The following is a 17,654-nucleotide window of genomic DNA, read 5'->3' as shown; positions in this document are numbered from 1 at the left end:
CATCTGGTCCTGGGCTTTTGTTTGTTGGAAGATTTTTTATCACAGTTTCAATTTCAGTGCTTGTGATTGGTGTGTTCATATTTTCTATTTCTTCCTGATTCAGTCTTGGCAGGTTGTGCATTTCTAAGAATTTGTCCATTTCTTCCAGGTTGTCCATTTTATTGGCATAGAGTTGCTTATAGTAATCTCTCATGATCTTTTGTATTTCTGCAGTGTCAGTTGTTACTTCTCCTTTTTCATTTCTAATTCTATTGATTTGAGTCTTCTCCCTTTTTTTCTTGATGAGTCTGGCTAATGGTTTATCAATTTTGTTTATCTTCTCAAAGAACCAGCTTTTAGTTTTATTGATCTTTGCTATTGTTTCCTTCATTTCTTTTTCATTTATTTCTGATCTGATTTTTATGATTTCTTTCCTTCTGCTAACTTTGGGATGTTTTTGTTCTTCTTTCTCTAATTGCTTTAGGTGCAAGGTTAGGTTGTTTATTCGAGATGTTTCCTGTTTCTTAAGGTGGGATTGTATTGCTATAAACTTCCCTCTTAGAACTGCTTTTGCTGCATCCCATAGGTTTTGGGTCGTCGTGTCTCCATTGTCATTTGTTTCTAGGTATTTTTTAATTTCCTCTTTGATTTCTTCAGTGATCACTTCGTTATTAAGTAGTGTATTGTTTAGCCTCCATGTGTTTGTATTTTTTACAGCTCTTTTCCTGTAATTGACATCTAGTCTCATAGCATTGTGGTCGAAAAGATACTTGATACAATTTCAATTTTCTTAAATTTACCAAGGCTTGATTTGTGACCCAAGATATGATCTATCCTGGAGAATGTTCCATGAGCACTTGAGAAAAATGTGTATTCTGTTGTTTTTGGATGGAATGTCCTATAAATATCAATTAAGTCCATCTTGTTTACTGTATCATTTAAAGCTTGTGTTTCCTTATTTATTTTCATTTTGGATGATCTGTCCATTGGTGAAAGTGGAGTGTTAAAGTCCCCTACTATGATTGTGTTACTGTCGATTTCTCCTTTTATGGCTGTTAGTATTTGCCTTATGTATTGAGGTGCTCCTATGTTGGGTGCATAAATATTTACAATTGTTATATCTTCTTCTTGGATCGATCCCTTGATCATTATGTAGTGTCCTTCTTTGTCTCTTCTAATAGTCTTTATTTTAAAGTCTATTTTGTCTGATATGAGAATTGCTACTCCAGCTTTCTTTTGGTTTCCATTTGCATGGAATATCTTTTTCCATCCCCTTACTTTCAGTCTGTGTGTGTCTCTAGGTCTGAAGTGGGTCTCTTGTAGACAGCATATATATGGGTCTTGTTTTTGTATCCATTCAGCCAATCTGTGTCTTTTGGTGGGAGCATTTAGTCCATTTACAATTAAGGTAATTATTGATATGTATGCTCCTATTGCCATTTTCTTAATTGTTTTGGGTTCGTTATTGTAGGTCTTTTCCTTCTGTTGTGTTTCTTGCCTAGAGAAGTTCCTTTAGCATTTGTTGTAAAGCTGGTTTGGTGGTGCTGAACTCTCTCAGCTTTTGCTTGTCTGTAAACGTTTTAATTTCTCCATCAAATCTGAATGAGATCCTTGTTGGGTAGAGTAATCTTGGTTGCAGGTTTTTCTCCTTCATCACTTTCATTATGTCCTGCCACTCCCTTCTGGCTTGTAGAGTTTCTGCTGAGAGATCAGCTGTTATCCTGATGGGGGTTCCCTTGTGTGTTATTTGTTGTTTTTGCCTTGCTGCTTTTCATATGATTTCTTTGTGTTTAATTTTTGACAGTTTGATTAATATGTGTCTTGGCGTATTTCTCCTTGGATTTATTCTGTATGGGACTCTCTGTGCCTCCTGGACTTGATTAACTATTTCCTTTCCCATATTAGGGAAGTTTTCAACTATAATCTCTTCAAATATTTTCTCAGTCCCTTTCTTTTTCTTTTCTTCTTCTGGAACCCCTATAATTCGAATGTTGGTGCGTTTCATGTTGTCCCAGAGGTCTCTGAGACTGTCCTCTGTTCTTTTCATTCTTTTTTCTTTATTTTGCTCTGCAGCAGTTATTTCCACTATTTTATCTTCCACCTCACTTATCCGTTCTTCTGCCTCAGTTATTCTGCTATTGATCCCATCTAGAGTATTTTTCATTTCATTTATTGTGTTTTTAATCGATGCTTGATTCATCTTTAGTTCTTCTAGGTCCTTGTTAACTGTTTCTTGCATATTGTCTATTCTATTTCCAAGATTTTGGATCTTAGAAATAGAATCTTGGATCATCTTTACCATCATTATTCTGAATTCTTTTTCAGGTAGACTGCCTATTACCTCTTCATTTGTTAGGTCTGGTGGGTTTTTATCTTGCTCCTTCTCCTGCTGTGTGTTTTTCTGTCTTCTCATTTTGCTTATGTTACTGTGTTTGGGGTCTCCTTTTTGCAGGCTGCAGATTCGTAGTTCCCGTTGTTTTTGGTGTCTGTCCCCAGTGGCTAAGGTTGGTTTAGTGGGTTGTGTAGGCTTCCTGGTGGAGGGGACTAGTGCCTGTATTCTGGTGGATGAGGCTGGATCTTGTCTTTCTGGTGGGCAGGTCCACGTCTGGTGGTGTGTTTTGGGGTGTCTGTGGACTTTTTATGATTCTAGGCCACCTCTCTGCTAATGGGTGGCGTTGTGTTCCTGTCTTGCTAGTTGTTTGGCATAGGGTGTCCAGCACTGTAGCTTGCTGGTCGTTGAGTGAAGCTGGGTGCTGGTGTTGAGATGGAGATCTCTGGAAGATTTTCGCCGTTTGATATTATGTGGAGCTGGGAGGTCTCTTGTGGACCAGTGTCCTGAAGTTGGCTCTCCCACCTCAGAGGCACAGCACTGACTCCTGGCTCCTCAATTTGGGATGATTTGTTGTCTATTCATGTATTCCACAGATGCAGGGTACATCAAGTTGATTGTGGAGCTTTAATCCGCTGCTTCTGAGGCTGCTGGGAGAGGTTTCCCTTTCTCTTCTTTGTTCTCACAGCTCCTGGGTCTCAGCTTTGGATTTGGCCCCGCCTCTGCGTGTAGGTCGCCGGAGGGCGTCTGTTCTTCGCTCAGACAGGACAGGGTTAAAGGAGCAGCCTCTTCGGGGACTCTGGCTCACTGAGGCCGGGCGGGAGGGAGGGGCACGGAGTGCGGGGCGAGCCTTTTGGGAGGTCTGGGGTCTTCTGCCAGCGTTCAGTAGGTGTTCTGTAGGAGTTGTTCCACGTGTAGCTGTATTTCTGGTGTATCTGTGGGGAGGAAGGTGATCTCCGCGTCTTACTCTTCGGCCATCCTACCCGGAAGTTCATAGATTCCTTTTCTATTCCATGCAATCTTTTTATTTTATTTTATTGTGATGTGAACAGTTGATCTGTGATCTGTTCTTTTAACAAAGATTTAAGTGTGCATTACAGTATTGTTGACTATAGGTACAATGTTATACAGCAGATTTCTAGAGCTTGATTAATTGAAACTTTATGCCCATTGATTAGTAACCTCCCATTTCCCACTCCCCCAACCCCTGGTAACCCCTATTCCACTCTTTGATTCTATCAATATGAATCCAACTCCTTTAGGTACGTTATATAAGTGGAGTCATGCAGTATTTCTCTTTCTGTGACTGGCTTATGTCACTTAGTATAATGTCCTCAATGGTCATCCAAGTTGTTGCATATTGCAGAATTTCCTTTTAAGACTAAATGGTATTTCATTGTATGTTTATGTCACATTTCCTTTATGTGCTCATCTGTCAGTGGACATTTAGGTTGTTTCCACATCTTGGCTATTATGAATGGTGCTGGAGTGAACATGGGAGTTCAGATATCTTTTTGAGGCCTTGAGTGCAGTTCTTTTGGATGAATACCCAGAAGTGGGTTTGCTGCATGATATGGTAGTTCTACTTTTAACTTTTGAGGAAACTCCATACCATGCAATCTTTTTTTTCTAATTTTCAATTTTACATTGGATTAGAGTTGATTTACAATGTGTTAGTTTCAGGTATACAGCAAAGTGATTTTGTTATACATATTCACATATCTATTCTTTTTTAGATTCTTTTCCCATATAGGTTATTACAGAGCATTGAGTATAGTTCCCTTTGCTATACAGTAGGTCCTTGTTGATGATCTATTTTATATACAGTAGTGTGTGTATACCATGCAATCTTGAAGAGCCTGCTTTTAGCTGCTCTAGAAAGGCAGGCAGAAAGGGCCTCATGGGTCAGTTGTAGCCAGTCTTCTTGAGGCTCTTCTTTGGGTGTTTTCCAGATCACATGGACGGCTCTTTTGGCATCAGTGTGGTGAAGGACAACAGCAAGATCAGCACTGAACCGTGAGTTGGAACAGACTTAGAACCTGAGAGTCCTTGCAATGTGGGGATGCTTTTACCCTCCTTGCATTCCAGTGTCGGTTTTTCCCAAGGGAGCCTTCATCACGGGAAAGTCAGGTCTAGATCCAGAGCCTCCCTAGGAGAGAAGTGGTGGATTTTTCCAGGCGTTTCCCCAATATTCCTTCTGTCCAGACATACCATAGTTGGATCTCTGGGGACAGAATGCCCAGCACCCTGGGGTTCTATATAGAATTGGTGACGGCGCAGTGAGATACTGTTTTGTAGCTTGCATGTTACCTTGGATACAGAAGAATGCCAGGTATCAGCACATACCTCCCCTGTCCTAGACCCCAAACGCCTGAAGCCAGAAATCTGGCGATAAAGCCAATTGGAGGAAGGAAGGAAGTATCCCTCAAGAGGTCTCTGGAATACCTGCGCGTGTCTACTGGGCTGATGAGCACTCCCTGTGTCTGAGAGATGGCCAAAAGGTGGGTTCCACAGCCCTGCTGAGCAGGGCTCACCGCACATCTCTCTTGTATTTCCCATCTTGGTCACACACATATGTCTTTATGTCCGTGTGTGTGGCCTCATTTCAGACACATCAACATAGGAAGCCAGTTTCAGGCTGAGATCCCAGAGCTCCGGGACAGATCACTGGCTGGAAGTGACGAGCATGTAGCTACTCTGGTCTGGAAGCCATGGGGAGATGTGATGACCAACCCGAAAACACAGGATAGAGGTGGCTGAGACTTTGGGGCCAGGTTCCCGAGGGCCCTTCTCCATCCCCAAGGGGTTTCTCCTCCCAGTTCTCACCTTGACCAAGAAGCAGTGATCCCCAGGCGGGGGTGGGGTGGGCAGAGCTGGCCTTCAGCGCAGGACTGCTTTGCTGTGCTGCAGTCCCTTGCCCCACCTCTCCTCTCACCCAGTAGCTGGGCAGGCCATCCAGAGCAGGTGCCAGGAGCAGGGTTTCTGCCCATCCTCCTTGTCCCTCCCTTCCCTCAGCCTGCTTTTAGCAGAGAGATGGTGGAGATGGTGACAGGAGCCTCCCGCCCCATCTGTGCTGTTGGGGAGGTTTCCTCTCTGGCACTTGCTGACCCTCTGTGTCTCCTCTCCTTCCCGCTGCCGTGCTGCCTGCTGGAAACAGTGACCGAGCTCTGCAACGTGGCCTGCTCCAGCGTGATGCCGGGCGGGGGCACCAACCTGGAGCTCGCTCTGCACTGTCTGCATGAAGCCCAGGGCAACATCCAGGTGCGGTGCAGGCGAGGGTGGGCTCAGAGGAGCTGTGGGAAGCTCCCTGCTCTCTTAAGGCCAGGGGCTCTAGGCGCAAGACACGTGCCTTCTACTTGGGGCTTTGCAGCTCACGAGAACCAAAGCCTGGCCACCCACCCTTCTCCCTGGTCGCTTTGGGACTGGTGGTGTCCTTTTGAACGTAGGGGAAATGCACACATACGGGCTCAATCAGTTATTTATCTGGGGTGACAGCAGAGCACCAGGGTTCCTCCAGCGTTACCTCATCTCAGCGCGGCACTGGGGAGGCGGTGCCTAGCAGAACCAACTCAGGGCCTGCATTAATCTGGTTTATTTACTGAACATTAACTTTTTGATTAAAAATGGTGTATAAAAACCTCTGATGCAACAGAAATGCCTCTGCCTTCTCCAAGGACCCTCCTCACAATCCTGAAGTTTAGAAAATGAAGAAGTCCAACTGTGTGCAGTGGGGGAGGAAGTCACGTCACCCGAGTTGGAGACCCAAGAGTCAGGGCTACATGGTGCTTTTTCTCAAGCTGAGAGGCAGTGGCTGGCACGTGGTGGGTGCTCAGCAGAGTAATCAGCACACATTTACTGGGTCCTCCTGATACCTGGTGATGTCATGGTATCAGGCTGGGGCCAGCTCAGGGGCCCATTCTTGGTTTAATGCTCTGCTGCCACCATCTTGAAATTCTTAATAGTTTCTGAGCACAGGGCCCCGTGTTTCCATTTTGCGCTGGGTCCTGCAAACTGCATAGCTAGTCCTGACCGGGGTTAGGACTGTTGAGAAAGACAAATGCCCTCTCTTTGCAGGGCTTACATTTTAGGAGAGTGAGCACATGAAATACATTTTTTAAAAGTGATAGATAATGATTAGTGCTGGGCTTCTCTGGTGGCGCAGTGGTTGAGAGTCTGCCTGCCGATGCAGGGGACACGGGTTCGTGCCCCGGTCCGGGAAGATCCCACATGCTGCGGAGCGGCTGGGCCCGTGAGCCATGGCCGCTGAGCCTGTGTGTCCAGAGCCTGTGCTCTGCAACGGGAGAGGCCACAACAGTGAGAGGCCTGCGTACTGCAAAAAAAAAAACAAAAAATGATTAGTGCTATGAGGAACATAACATGGGGTAGGGCGGGGGCAGTGCCACTCCAAATGCTGCTCCCTGAAGAAATAAGGAGCTTGTGCCAGAATAAGTCCACACACTGTTTCGTCATCAAGTAAATCTTGCTATGAAAAAGGTAACGTCAGCTGCACTCACCAGTCTGCTTAGTGCTGTAGGCAGTGTGTCCCAAGTGGTTCACAGCTGGTGGCCAGTCCACAGACCGACCACACTTTGAGTCGCCCTGGGGTAGGGGTAGCTTTAGGGAGGGCTGCACATATTTTCTGAACGAATGAAAGAATGAAGACGGGCCTCTACCTCACCTTCCCTCTCTCAGAGAGTTGCCCACCACTCCTCTCGTTCCAGGTTGCCCTGGAGACCCTCTTACTGAGAGGACCCCAGAAGCCACGGACTCACCCTCTCGCCAACTATCACTACACAGGTAACGAGCGTGGCTGCCCACGTGGTTTTAGCCTGGCTGAGGCCCCTGCGAGCCAGTCAGTTTCCATGGCAAGCTCTGCACGTGCCTCCCGGAGTTCTCTTGGGGCCTGCACCTGCCCTCCCAGAAGGGCCCGTCGTCTCTGGGGGACTCAGTGGGTGCTGTTCTCTAGTTGGACCCAACCTTCCCCTTTCCACTGGTTCCCTCGTGGGCTCTTCGTGGCCAGAAGGGGGGTGCCAGGTTGGGTTGGGCTCACGTTCCACAGTTGAGCACTCCAGCCTTGGAGTCAGGCAACCAGGGGCCCACGCCTGCCCTTGGCAAGTCTCTTAACCAGAGGAAGCCTCAAGTTGCTGCACCTGTCAAGTGGGGATGGTAAGAGCCCCTACCTGCTAAGGTTTTTGTGAGGATTGTGTGAGATAAAGCAAGTAAGGGGCTTAGCAGAAATCTTGGCATATAATGGGCGCTCGGTGGCCTAAAAAAAGAGGGGAGTCTGCACTTCAGCCGTGGCTGTGTTCCCAGAAGGAGAAACATTCTTCCTCCTCTTGGCTGTTTCTCCAATAGGTTCGGACATCTGGACCTCCGTGGAGAAGAGGCTCTTTAAGAAGGCGTTCTGTGCCTACAAGAAGGACTTCTACTTGATACACAAGATGGTAAGGCGAACATGGCAGGCTGGTGTAGACAAGGCTCCTTCACACGGCCGAGGCGCTAGAACTGCAGGGCCTGTCAGGGGCGATATTCTGCTCATGCTGTGAACAGTTGACAACTGAAATGCCATTGCTTTGAACAACCCCAAACGGTACAGAAATGAATCCCATGTTCAAAATAAAGCCCTCCAGGCCCCTCCCCACAATCCTACTTCTGATTGATAACCTGACAGGTATTGACTGCCCATACGGATTTTACACACCTATATGCACTTTCTCAAAGAAGGATGACATCATATACTTGATATCCTGCTGATTATTTTGCTCTTTTTGTAACTTGATGTACGCAAAATTGCACATAATCAAAGTGTAAGATTTAATGTTTTTGACATATTTATACACTTGTAAGACCACCACCATGATCAAGATGATGAAAATATCTGTCACCCCCCAAAGTTCCCTCCTGCCCCTTTGCAACCCTTCCTTCCTGCCACCCGGGTCCCTAGTCAAGTCTTGTCTACTTTCTGTCACTCTAAATTAGTTTGCATTTTCTAGAGGTTTCTATAAATGGAATAATCATACAGCATGTGATCTGCTTTGTCTGGCTTCTTACACTCAACCTAATGATTTTGAGATTCATCCATGTTGTCGTGTGTACCCATAGTTCATCCCTTTATTGTTGAGGAGTATACCACAGTGTGGACCGACCACCATTCATTTAATCATCCACCTGTTGGCGGTTTCCAGTTACTGATGACTACAGATAAAGCTGCTCTGAACATTCACATACAAGTCTTTGTACGGACATGTACTGGGTTCTTTTTTTTTTTGCAGAGATGGGGGTGGGATTATAAATACCTAGGAGGGGAATGAGGGTAACTTATAATAGATGTATGTTTAACTTTTTAAGAAACTGCCAAACTGTTTTCCAAAGTGGCTATACCACTTCCCATTCCCACCAGCAGGTTATGAAAGGTCCAGTTGCTCCACACCCTCGTCGACACTTGGTATGCTAAGTCTCTTTAATGTTAGCCATTCTAATGAGTGTACAGTAGCATCTGACTCCATTTTCCTAATGACTAATGATGCTGAGCATCTTTGTGTTTTTTTGCTCTATGTGCACCTTCTTTGGTGAGCTGTCTGTTCATATCTTTTGCCTCTGATTTTATTGGAGTGTCTGTGTTTTTATTGAGCTGTAGGAATTCTTATTTTGTTCTGAACACCAGTCCTTTATCCAGATATATGCTTTGGAAATATTTTCTCCCAATATGCAATTTGTCAGTCTCCTAACAGTGTCTTTCGAAGAAAAGTTTTTAATTTTGCTTAAGCCTAACTTACTAGTTTCTCTTTTATAGACTGTGCTTTTCGTGTTGTATCTAAGAAATCTTTGCCTAACCCAAAGTCACAAAGATTTTCCCCTATGTTTTCTTCTGGAGGTTTTCTAGTTTTAGGTTTTATTTCTAGATTTATGATCCATTGTAAGTTTATTTTTTTATGGGGTGCGAGGTGAGTTCATTTTTTGCATATGGATATTTATTGTTCCAATGCCTTTTGTTGGAAAGACCATACTTTCTCCACTCAGTTGCTTTTGTACCTTTGTTAAATATCAGTTGGCCATATATATATGCATCTACTTCTGGACGCTGTATTCTGTTCCATTGATCTGTTTGTCTTTTAATAAGCTATTCCCATACTGTCTTTATTACTGTAGCTTTATTCTAAGTCTTGAAATCAGAAAATGTTAGTCCTTCAACTTTGTTATTCTTTTTCAAAGTTATTTTTTGTATTCTAGATCCTTTTTATTTCCCTATGAATTTTAGAAATAACTTGTCAATTTCAAAATAAAAATTCCTGCTAGGAACTTGATTGGTACTGTTTTTGACTCTATAGGTCAACTGGGGAGAGTTGTTACCTTAACAATATTGAGTCTTCTGACTCGTGAACAGCGTATATCGCTCTATTTCAATCTTTAATTTTTCAGCAATGTTTTGAAGTTTTTAGTGTACAGTTGTTGCATACTTTTTGTCGGATTTATTCCTAAGCGCTTGGTTTTTTTTCTGTTTTTGTTGGGTTTTTTTTTTTTTTTTTGCGGTACGCGGGCCTCTCACCATTGTGGCCTCTCCCGCCGCGGAGCACAGGCCCCGGACGCGCAGGCCCAGCAGCCATGGCTCACGGGCCCCGCCGCTCCATGGCACGTGGCATCCTCCAGGACCGGGGCACGAACTCGTGTCCTTGCATCGGCAGGCGGACTCTGAACCACTGCGCCACCAGCGAAGCCCAGTACTTGTGTTTTTTAATGATGTTATAGAGTTCTTTTTTATTTCAGTTTCCAATGGTTTGTTGCTAGTATGTATAGAAATAAAATTGATTTTTATATTGATCTTGTGTTCTGAAATGTTGCCAAACTAACTTATTAGTTTTGGTAACTTCTTTGTGGATTCCACTGAATTTTCTACATAGACAGTCATATCATCTGCAAATAAAGACACTTTTATTTCTTCCTTTCCAACCTGGATGCCTTTACTTTTTTTCTTGCCTTTTTGCACTCTAGAACCACCAGTACAGTATTGAGTAGAAGTGGTGAGAGTGGAAATCCTTGCCTTGTTCATGATATTTGAGGGGAAACCACTCCACCGTTAGCTGTAGGGATTTTGTAGGTATCATTTATCAGGTTGAAGAGAAGTTCCTTCTATGCCTATTGTGCTGAGAGTTTACATCAGGAATGGACATTGGATTGTATCAAATGCTTTTTCTGCACCTATCAAGATGCTCATATGATTTCTCTTTTTTAAGTTTAATATGATGAATTACATTGATTTTAGATTGTTAAACCAACCTCACGTTTCTGGGATGAGCTCCACTTAGTCATGGTATATTGTCCTTTATATATATATATATATATATATACATATATATATTGTTGGATTCTGTTCGTTAAAGTTTTGTTTAAAAATTTTCATCTATGTTCATGAGGGACATTGGTCTGTAGCCTTGTTTCCTTGTAATATCTTTGTCTGGCTTTGGTATCAGAGAAATGTTGAACTTACGGACTGAGTTGGGAAGTATTCCTTCCTCTTCAGTTTTTTGGAGGGCTCTGCCTAGCTGTCGCATAAGGCTATGAGGTATCCACCACGTAAGGACACTCTGCTTTAATTAGTCCCAGTCGGTAGACATGCGGCTCCACATAATGTCACAGTGAGCGTCCTCGTGTGTACCTTTGTGTGCGTTTTCCTGGAGAGAAGCCTTCCTGGGCCAGCCTTGTTGCTCAGAGCGTGCAGAGCTTAGATGGTGTCGACTCTGGTGGCTTCTCTCTGAACTCCTTCATCCCCAGGAGGACTTTGTGATTCTCTGTCCCCCGTAGCAGAGGAGCATACCAAGCCATAGGGGAGAGACGTTTCAGGAGGGCTTTCAAAAAGTGGCAGCTGGCCCCATGGGGAGGGGATTTAGGGCGTCAAGGCCATCCTCACTGCTGCTCCTGAGGCACTGTCCTTAGCCGGCTTCTGTCTTCCTCCACTAGGTCCAGACAAAAACAGTAGCCCAGTGTGTCGAGTACTACTACAGGCAGAAAATAATGATCGATTCTGACCGCGGCCGAGCCCCAGTGCCAGAAAAGAGGGTCAAGAGAGAGCTGGGTGAAGCAGACAGGACAGAAGCGAAGGTAGAGGGTCTCGGGGTAGGGCTTCAGGAGTTCAGCAGGGATCTGGATGCCCGGTGCCCATCCAAGCTGGGTGGCGGTGGGGGGGTGCACCCCGTGACGTCTGGACGCTCTGGACACCTGCTTCTCCCTTAGAAGGGTGGCGGGGCGGTCAGCACCCTTTCATCACCTCTGCCCCCTCTGCAGGTCACTCGTAGCCCTCGGAGGAAACGCAGCCACCGTCCAACCCCCGAATTACAGAGGACTACTGAGACTTACAGGAGGGAGTCCATCCCCAACTCCAGCCCAAACACCAGCTCGAAGCGGACCCCTGAGCTGCCGGGGAGCAGCAAGGGCCAGGGCTTCTTTCCCTGCCGGGAGTGTGAGAGGTACCGCCCTTTCCCTGGACGTTCCCACACCGCCTGCCCTCAGCCCTCTTGGGTGCCCCCCTCAGGGCTACCCGCCTCCCCCTGCTCTGACCCCTGTGTCCTCTGGTGCCTCCTCAGGGTGTTTGGCAAGATCAAGGGTCGGAATGCCCACATGAAGTGGCACCGCCTTCAGGACCACGTGGATCCCACCGTCAGGGCAAGGTGGCCCGTGGAGCCCTTCCAACTGTAGGAGGAGGAGGGCGAGCTAGGGGCTGGCATCGGCCCTCTGCGTGGGCAGCTAGTTGGCATGGGCACCTCGAGCCCTGTTGCGTCTCCTTTGTTAGTTTGTTTTTGTACGTTTTTCCTTATATATTATTAAATTGGTTTTTTAAGCAGCTGTCTTCTGGCTTCCCTGCTTGTTGATGCAGCGAAGGCTTTTGAGCCCCTGCCGCTCCCAGAAGCCACAGTGACTGAGTCCCTGCCCTGGAGGAGCCTCATACATGAATGCAGTCAGCATTTATCAAGCACCTGCTGTAGCTGTGCCAGACAATGCCCAGTCCACGTGATGGGGACATAGTGATGGAGGGACAGGCCCCTCCCCTCACAGAGCTTACATTTTAGGAGCGGGAAGGTAGGAGTGATAAAGCAGCAAAAAGGTGAGTTTAGATATCTATAGTGCATATGGTTTTGGCCGTAATAACAGAGGAGTCAGCGTAGGTTTAAGCTCTCAGGACACGTGGTGGTGCCAGTGGCTCCACGGTGAAGTCATGGCCTGCCAGCAGTGGCCAGCATCTGCAAGTCGGCTGCAGCAGCAGCAGCAAGAATCCCCTCTTGTACGCCGAGCACCCAAACCTTCGGAGGGTGCAGGGCAGAGAGCAGCTCCCTCCCTTCCTTGTTCCCCTTTTTAAAAGTGAGGAAAGCTTGTAGCAGTGCCCAACAGAACGCCCCTCACGTCTCCTCGGTCAGAACTGTAGCCCGTGCTCTTTCTAAACTGATCCGTGGCAGTGGAAAGGGAAGTGGCCACCGTTATCCCGGACCCTCAAGATTTGTGTCCAGGACAAAAGCATAAGTTGTGTTCCCCCCAGTTCCAGGAGTGGGGAGAACCAGTGTGCTCCCTCAAATTTGTTGTCACCCGATCCAAACTGGAATCCCATTTGCCAGGAAAAGAAGAGGAAGCAGAAATGGCCACTGGGGAGTCAGACCTTGTGTCCACCACAAAGTGACATGAGGAAAGTACAGCAGGGGGCCAAGTCCGAGGGAGTGACGGAGTGGCAGACGCTGGCAGGTGGATGGCGCGGGGGTGGGAAGCCACACTGAGGATGCTGCTGAGGCTGAGACCCACTTCCAGGCCCCGGTGAGGCAAAGCACAGACTCTGCCATGGGAACCAGGGGAGGCTGTGCAAAGCTCTAGCTGCTGTGTGGGGGCCGTGGGCGGCAAGACGGGAATCCTGGAGAGTAGCTGGAAGGCTCTCAGCGGAGATGGTGGCCTGGGCTGGAGTAGCAGTGAAGAGGCCAGAAGCGCAAGGATTAGGGATCACGTTAGAAGTAGATTCAGACTTGCTGATGGGTCTCACGTCACAGGGAGAGCTGGAAAGGAAAAGGACAGATGGAGGTTGGCAGGGCAGGTTGGGGTTTGAGCAACTGAGTAGATGCTGTTAACTGAGATGAGGAAGAGGGACACATCAGAGGATTGATGGCTTAAAGGCGTGATTGTGTCTGTAACTGTGTGCTGCCTTCGGAGGGACTGGCTAGGGGAGCAGGGCAAACGGTGGTGTCAGGAGGCTTCACAGAAGGGCCAGGTTGCAGCTCAGTACATCTGAAAAGACGGGGAGGGAGGAGGAGCAGAGGAGGAAGTTGAGTTGGAAGCGGTGCGGGCACTGTGGTTGGGGAAAGGACTCTGGCATCAGATGAACCAGAATGTACAGCCTGCCTCTTCTTCCTTCTTTGCCACCTTGGGCAAGTCATTTTCCCTGTTTGAGTCTCAGTTTTCTCATTCTGTAACTGGGATGGAAAATGCCTACCCCCATATATCTGGTTGGTTGGCTTGTTGTTAATGCCCTTTAACTTTTTTTTTTTTTTTTTTTCCTGTGTTGGGTCTTCGTTTCTGTGTGAGGGCTTTCTCTACTTGCGGTGAGCGGGGACCACTCTTCATCGCGGTGCGCGGGCCTCTCACCGTCACGGCCTCTCGTTGCGGAGCACAAGCTCCAGACGCGCAGGCTCAGTAGTTGTGGCTCACGGGCCTAGTTGCTCCACGGCATGTGGGATCTTCCCAGACCAGGGCTCGAACCCGTGTCCCCTGCATTGGCAGGCAGATTCTCAACCACTGCGCCACCAGGGAAGCCTTGATGAGAAAAATGTAAATCGGATATTGGCAGGTGCCCCATATGACCTGAGCACTCATGCTGTTGCTGTCACCGTGTGGGTCCCACCCTCCATAACAAGTGAAGCCCGATGACACTGGAAATGAAAGTCTCTGGCTTCATGGCCGGGTGGTATGTTAGTTATCTATTGCTGTGTAAGAAATTAAGCTGAAACTTAACAGCTTTAAACAATTGGAAGCTTTTACAATAGTGCTGCTTAGAGGGGCAGGGAACCCAAACTGTTTGTGGTTATCCAAACTCACCCCCATCTTATCTGCGGTCAGAATACAGTGGCAAGCACAAGTGGGTGGTCCAGAAGAATTTCTGAATGTAAGAAGAGAGTTGGGCAAAGGTTTCTTATGAATTACCTCCCCCCAGCCAAACTCCACCCCCAGAAAACAGTGTTTTCTCAACCCCAAATTATCTGCATCGTAATCATCTAGGGGTCCTGTGAAAAATGCAAATTCCTGTACCCCACCACAGACTTTCCTAATCTGAATCATTGGAGGTAGGGCCCTGGAACTTAAATTTTTTAAAGAAACTTTCTTAGAAGAATAGTTTTTAGATATGCATAAAAATTGGGAAGATGGTATAGAGAATTTCCATATACCCCACACTCAGTTTCCCCTATTCTTATCTTACATGAGTATGGTACTTTTGTTACCATTAATGAACCAATATTGCTATATTATTATTAACTAAAGTCCATGCTTCATTCAGATTTCATTAGTTTTTACCTCATGTCCCTCTTCTGTGCCAGGATCCTCCCAGGACACCACATTACATTTAGTTGTCACATCTCCTTAGGCTCCTCATGGCTGTGACAGTTTCCCAGACTTTCCTTGTTTTTGATGACAGTTATGAGAAGTCGTGGTCAGGTATTTTGGAGAATGTGCCTCAGCTGGGGTTTGTCTTATGTTTCTTATGATCCGAGGGGGAGGAAGACCACAGAAGTGAAGTGCCACTGTCCTCACATGGTATTCAGGGTGCACAGTATCAGTGTGACTTGTCACTGTTGACGTTAACCTCCACCACCTGGCTGACAATGTTTGTCATGTTTCTACGCTGTAAACTTAGTCCCCGCCCCCAATACTGTCATCTGTGGAAGGAAGTCACTGTGCACAGTTCATGCGTAAGGTGTGAAGAGTCATGCTTCAACTTCTTGAGGGCAGAATAGCCACACAAATTACTTGGAATCATGCACGGCCATTTATTTATTTGTTCAGTCATTCATTTATATCAGCATGGGCTCACGGAGATTTTATAGACTGGGTTATTATCCAGTGCTACTTTGTTGCTCAGATTGTTCCAGCTTTGACTATTGGGAGCTCATTCAGTTGGCTCCTGTGTCTCTTTGACATACCCCATGTGTGTGTGTGTGTCTATGAGGGAGAGAGACAACGAGATGGAGGCTGAGAGACTTCTGTTCTGGAACTACCAGATACTCTAAGCACATCCTGTATAAATTCCTGCCCAGTCTTAGAACCAGCCGTTTATCCAAGGAGCCCTGGTTACTTTTATTGGAGAACAGTATTAAAAACTAAGATCTGGGCACTAGGTGTGTTTGAACCTGAATTTTTCACACAGTCTCACCAGCTATTTCTTAATGAAACCAGAGTTAGAGAACCTCTGCTCTCAGTTTTGACTCCCATTGCTCAAGTATCAGCATACATCAGAGGTACTGCAGGTCCGGTTCCAGACCACCACAATAAGGCCAATCATAGGAGTTTTGTTTGTTTCTTTCCCAGTGCCCATAAGTTATGTTTACACTATACTATAGTCTATTCAGTGTGGAGTAGCATTATGTGTTAAAAAAAAAAAAAGTGGGGCTTCCCTGTTGGAAAAGTAGTTGAGAGTCTGCCTGCCGATGCAGGGGACATGGGTTCGTGCCCTGGTCCGGGAAGATCCCACATGCCGCGGAGCGGCTGGGCCCGTGAGCCATGGCCGCTGAGCCTGCGCGTCTGGAGCCTGTGCTCCACAACGGGAGAGGCCACAACAGTGAGAGGCCCGTGTACCACACACAGACACACACAAGAGTACATATCTTAATTTAAGAATACTTTATTGCAGACTTCCCTGGTGGCGCAGTGATTAAGAATCCGCCTTCCAATGCAGGGGACACAGGTTCGAGCCGTCGTCCAGGAAGCTCCCACATGCCGTGGAGCAACTAAGCTCATGCGCCCCAACTACTGAGCCTGCGCTCTAGAGCCTGCAAGCCACAAGTACTGAGCCCAGCTCCCATGCTCCGCAATAAGAGAAGCCACTGCAACGTTCACTGACGTCACGTACAGGAGGTGCTGACAACCTGACCAGGGACGTTATGGGCATTAAGAGGATGGCACGGCTAAGAATAATGCACATTGTTACTGGTCCGTAAATGTAATAACATGAACATAATGTGTATTTGTTGGGTTCTGGATTTAGTCATTTATATTATGCCAGATAAATTATTTGGAATGCTACTGTGGTTGTTGTGAGGACTAAATGAAAATTACTGTAAAGGGCCTGGCATATGAGAGGTATTTGCTAACTGTTATGTTAATGAAGAGGGAGGAGGGGGTAGTGGGAGGGAGAGACAAGAGGGGGGAGGAGGAAAAAGGAGGGGGAGGGATGGGGAGCGAAGCGGGGAGGGGAGAGGCCACAGAAGAGGAAGAAGAGGGAGGGACGACTGGCACTGAGTAATGGGCCCGGCACACAGTAGGTGCTCAATAAAAGTCCACTGTGTTCCCCGCTCTGGGCTTTGCTCATCACCCCTGCCTTCATCTTCCAGGTGGAGACTGAGGTCCACAACAGTCGATCCCCTTCCCCCAGGTCACACACCCCACCCATGGCTGGACCGGGACAGGACCCCCTAGCGCCCCCGCCCTGCCCACTGTGAACTCCAGAGCCAGCCTCTGCCTCTGTACCAGCTCTGTAGCAGCTGTCCTCCAAGGCCAGGGACTCAGGGCCACACCTCCTTCTCTGAGGGGCCGGAGGGCACAGCTGGGGGTCCAGCAGCTCCGGCCTCACCTCCACCCGACACTGCTCCTCAGTGACTGCCTCCTGCCCCCCTCCCGGCAAAGTGCCTCAGGGGACGAGTGTGACCCCTTCTCCCCTCCCCCACTGGCTGCCACCACAGGCGACTTGGGTGATGCCTGGAGCCCACGGCCTTCCCCGAGCCCCCGGGCCACTTACCCCATGACCTTCATAGAAGGCACTTTGGGCCTCCCCGGGATTATCCAGGAGCTCATCACTGTCAAGCTGCAACAAGACCCGCCCCCACCCAAGGTCAAAGGTCAGCTGGGCAGTGGGCTGGCCCACCTCTAGAACAAAAACCAATTGAGGGTTACATGGGACAAAAAGACAAAGACGAGGTGGGGGGGTTGCGGGGGGAGATTCGAGGGGTACAGGAAACTCCGCCTCCAGAAAAGTCGCCCCAAAGAAAGGGGCTTGGCTGCAAGATTAAAACGCGAGGCAACCCCAGCACTGAGTCCGAGCCTCTCCTGACATGCCTGCCTTGAACTCTAGAATCCTGCCTCCGTGGCTTTGCTCAAGCGTCTTTGGTAA

The 17,654-nt window shown here is 47.4% G+C and overlaps 1 pseudogene across 1 annotated transcript in view; it reads left to right on the top strand.

Moving 5' to 3' along the window:
- The window catches only part of LOC307066101 (zinc finger protein 541-like), a 32,022-nt pseudogene extending 19,879 nt beyond the window's left edge, over positions 1–12,143 (top strand). The window contains exons 8-15 of the transcript in view: positions 4,261–4,324; positions 4,918–5,060; positions 5,466–5,569; positions 7,030–7,105; positions 7,664–7,752; positions 11,264–11,404; positions 11,588–11,769; positions 11,887–12,143. The product of the transcript in view is annotated as a zinc finger protein 541-like (transcript). The remainder of the gene's footprint in view (positions 1–4,260; positions 4,325–4,917; positions 5,061–5,465; positions 5,570–7,029; positions 7,106–7,663; positions 7,753–11,263; positions 11,405–11,587; positions 11,770–11,886) is intronic.
- Positions 12,144–17,654: the final 5,511 nt, after the last annotated feature.

This window comes from Hyperoodon ampullatus (genome assembly GCF_949752795.1).
Source record: "Hyperoodon ampullatus genome assembly, chromosome: 18".
Taxonomy (NCBI): domain Eukaryota; kingdom Metazoa; phylum Chordata; class Mammalia; order Artiodactyla; family Ziphiidae; genus Hyperoodon; species Hyperoodon ampullatus.
Note: the sequence above shows the minus strand (reverse complement) of the source record. Positions and strands in the feature narration are given on the sequence as shown.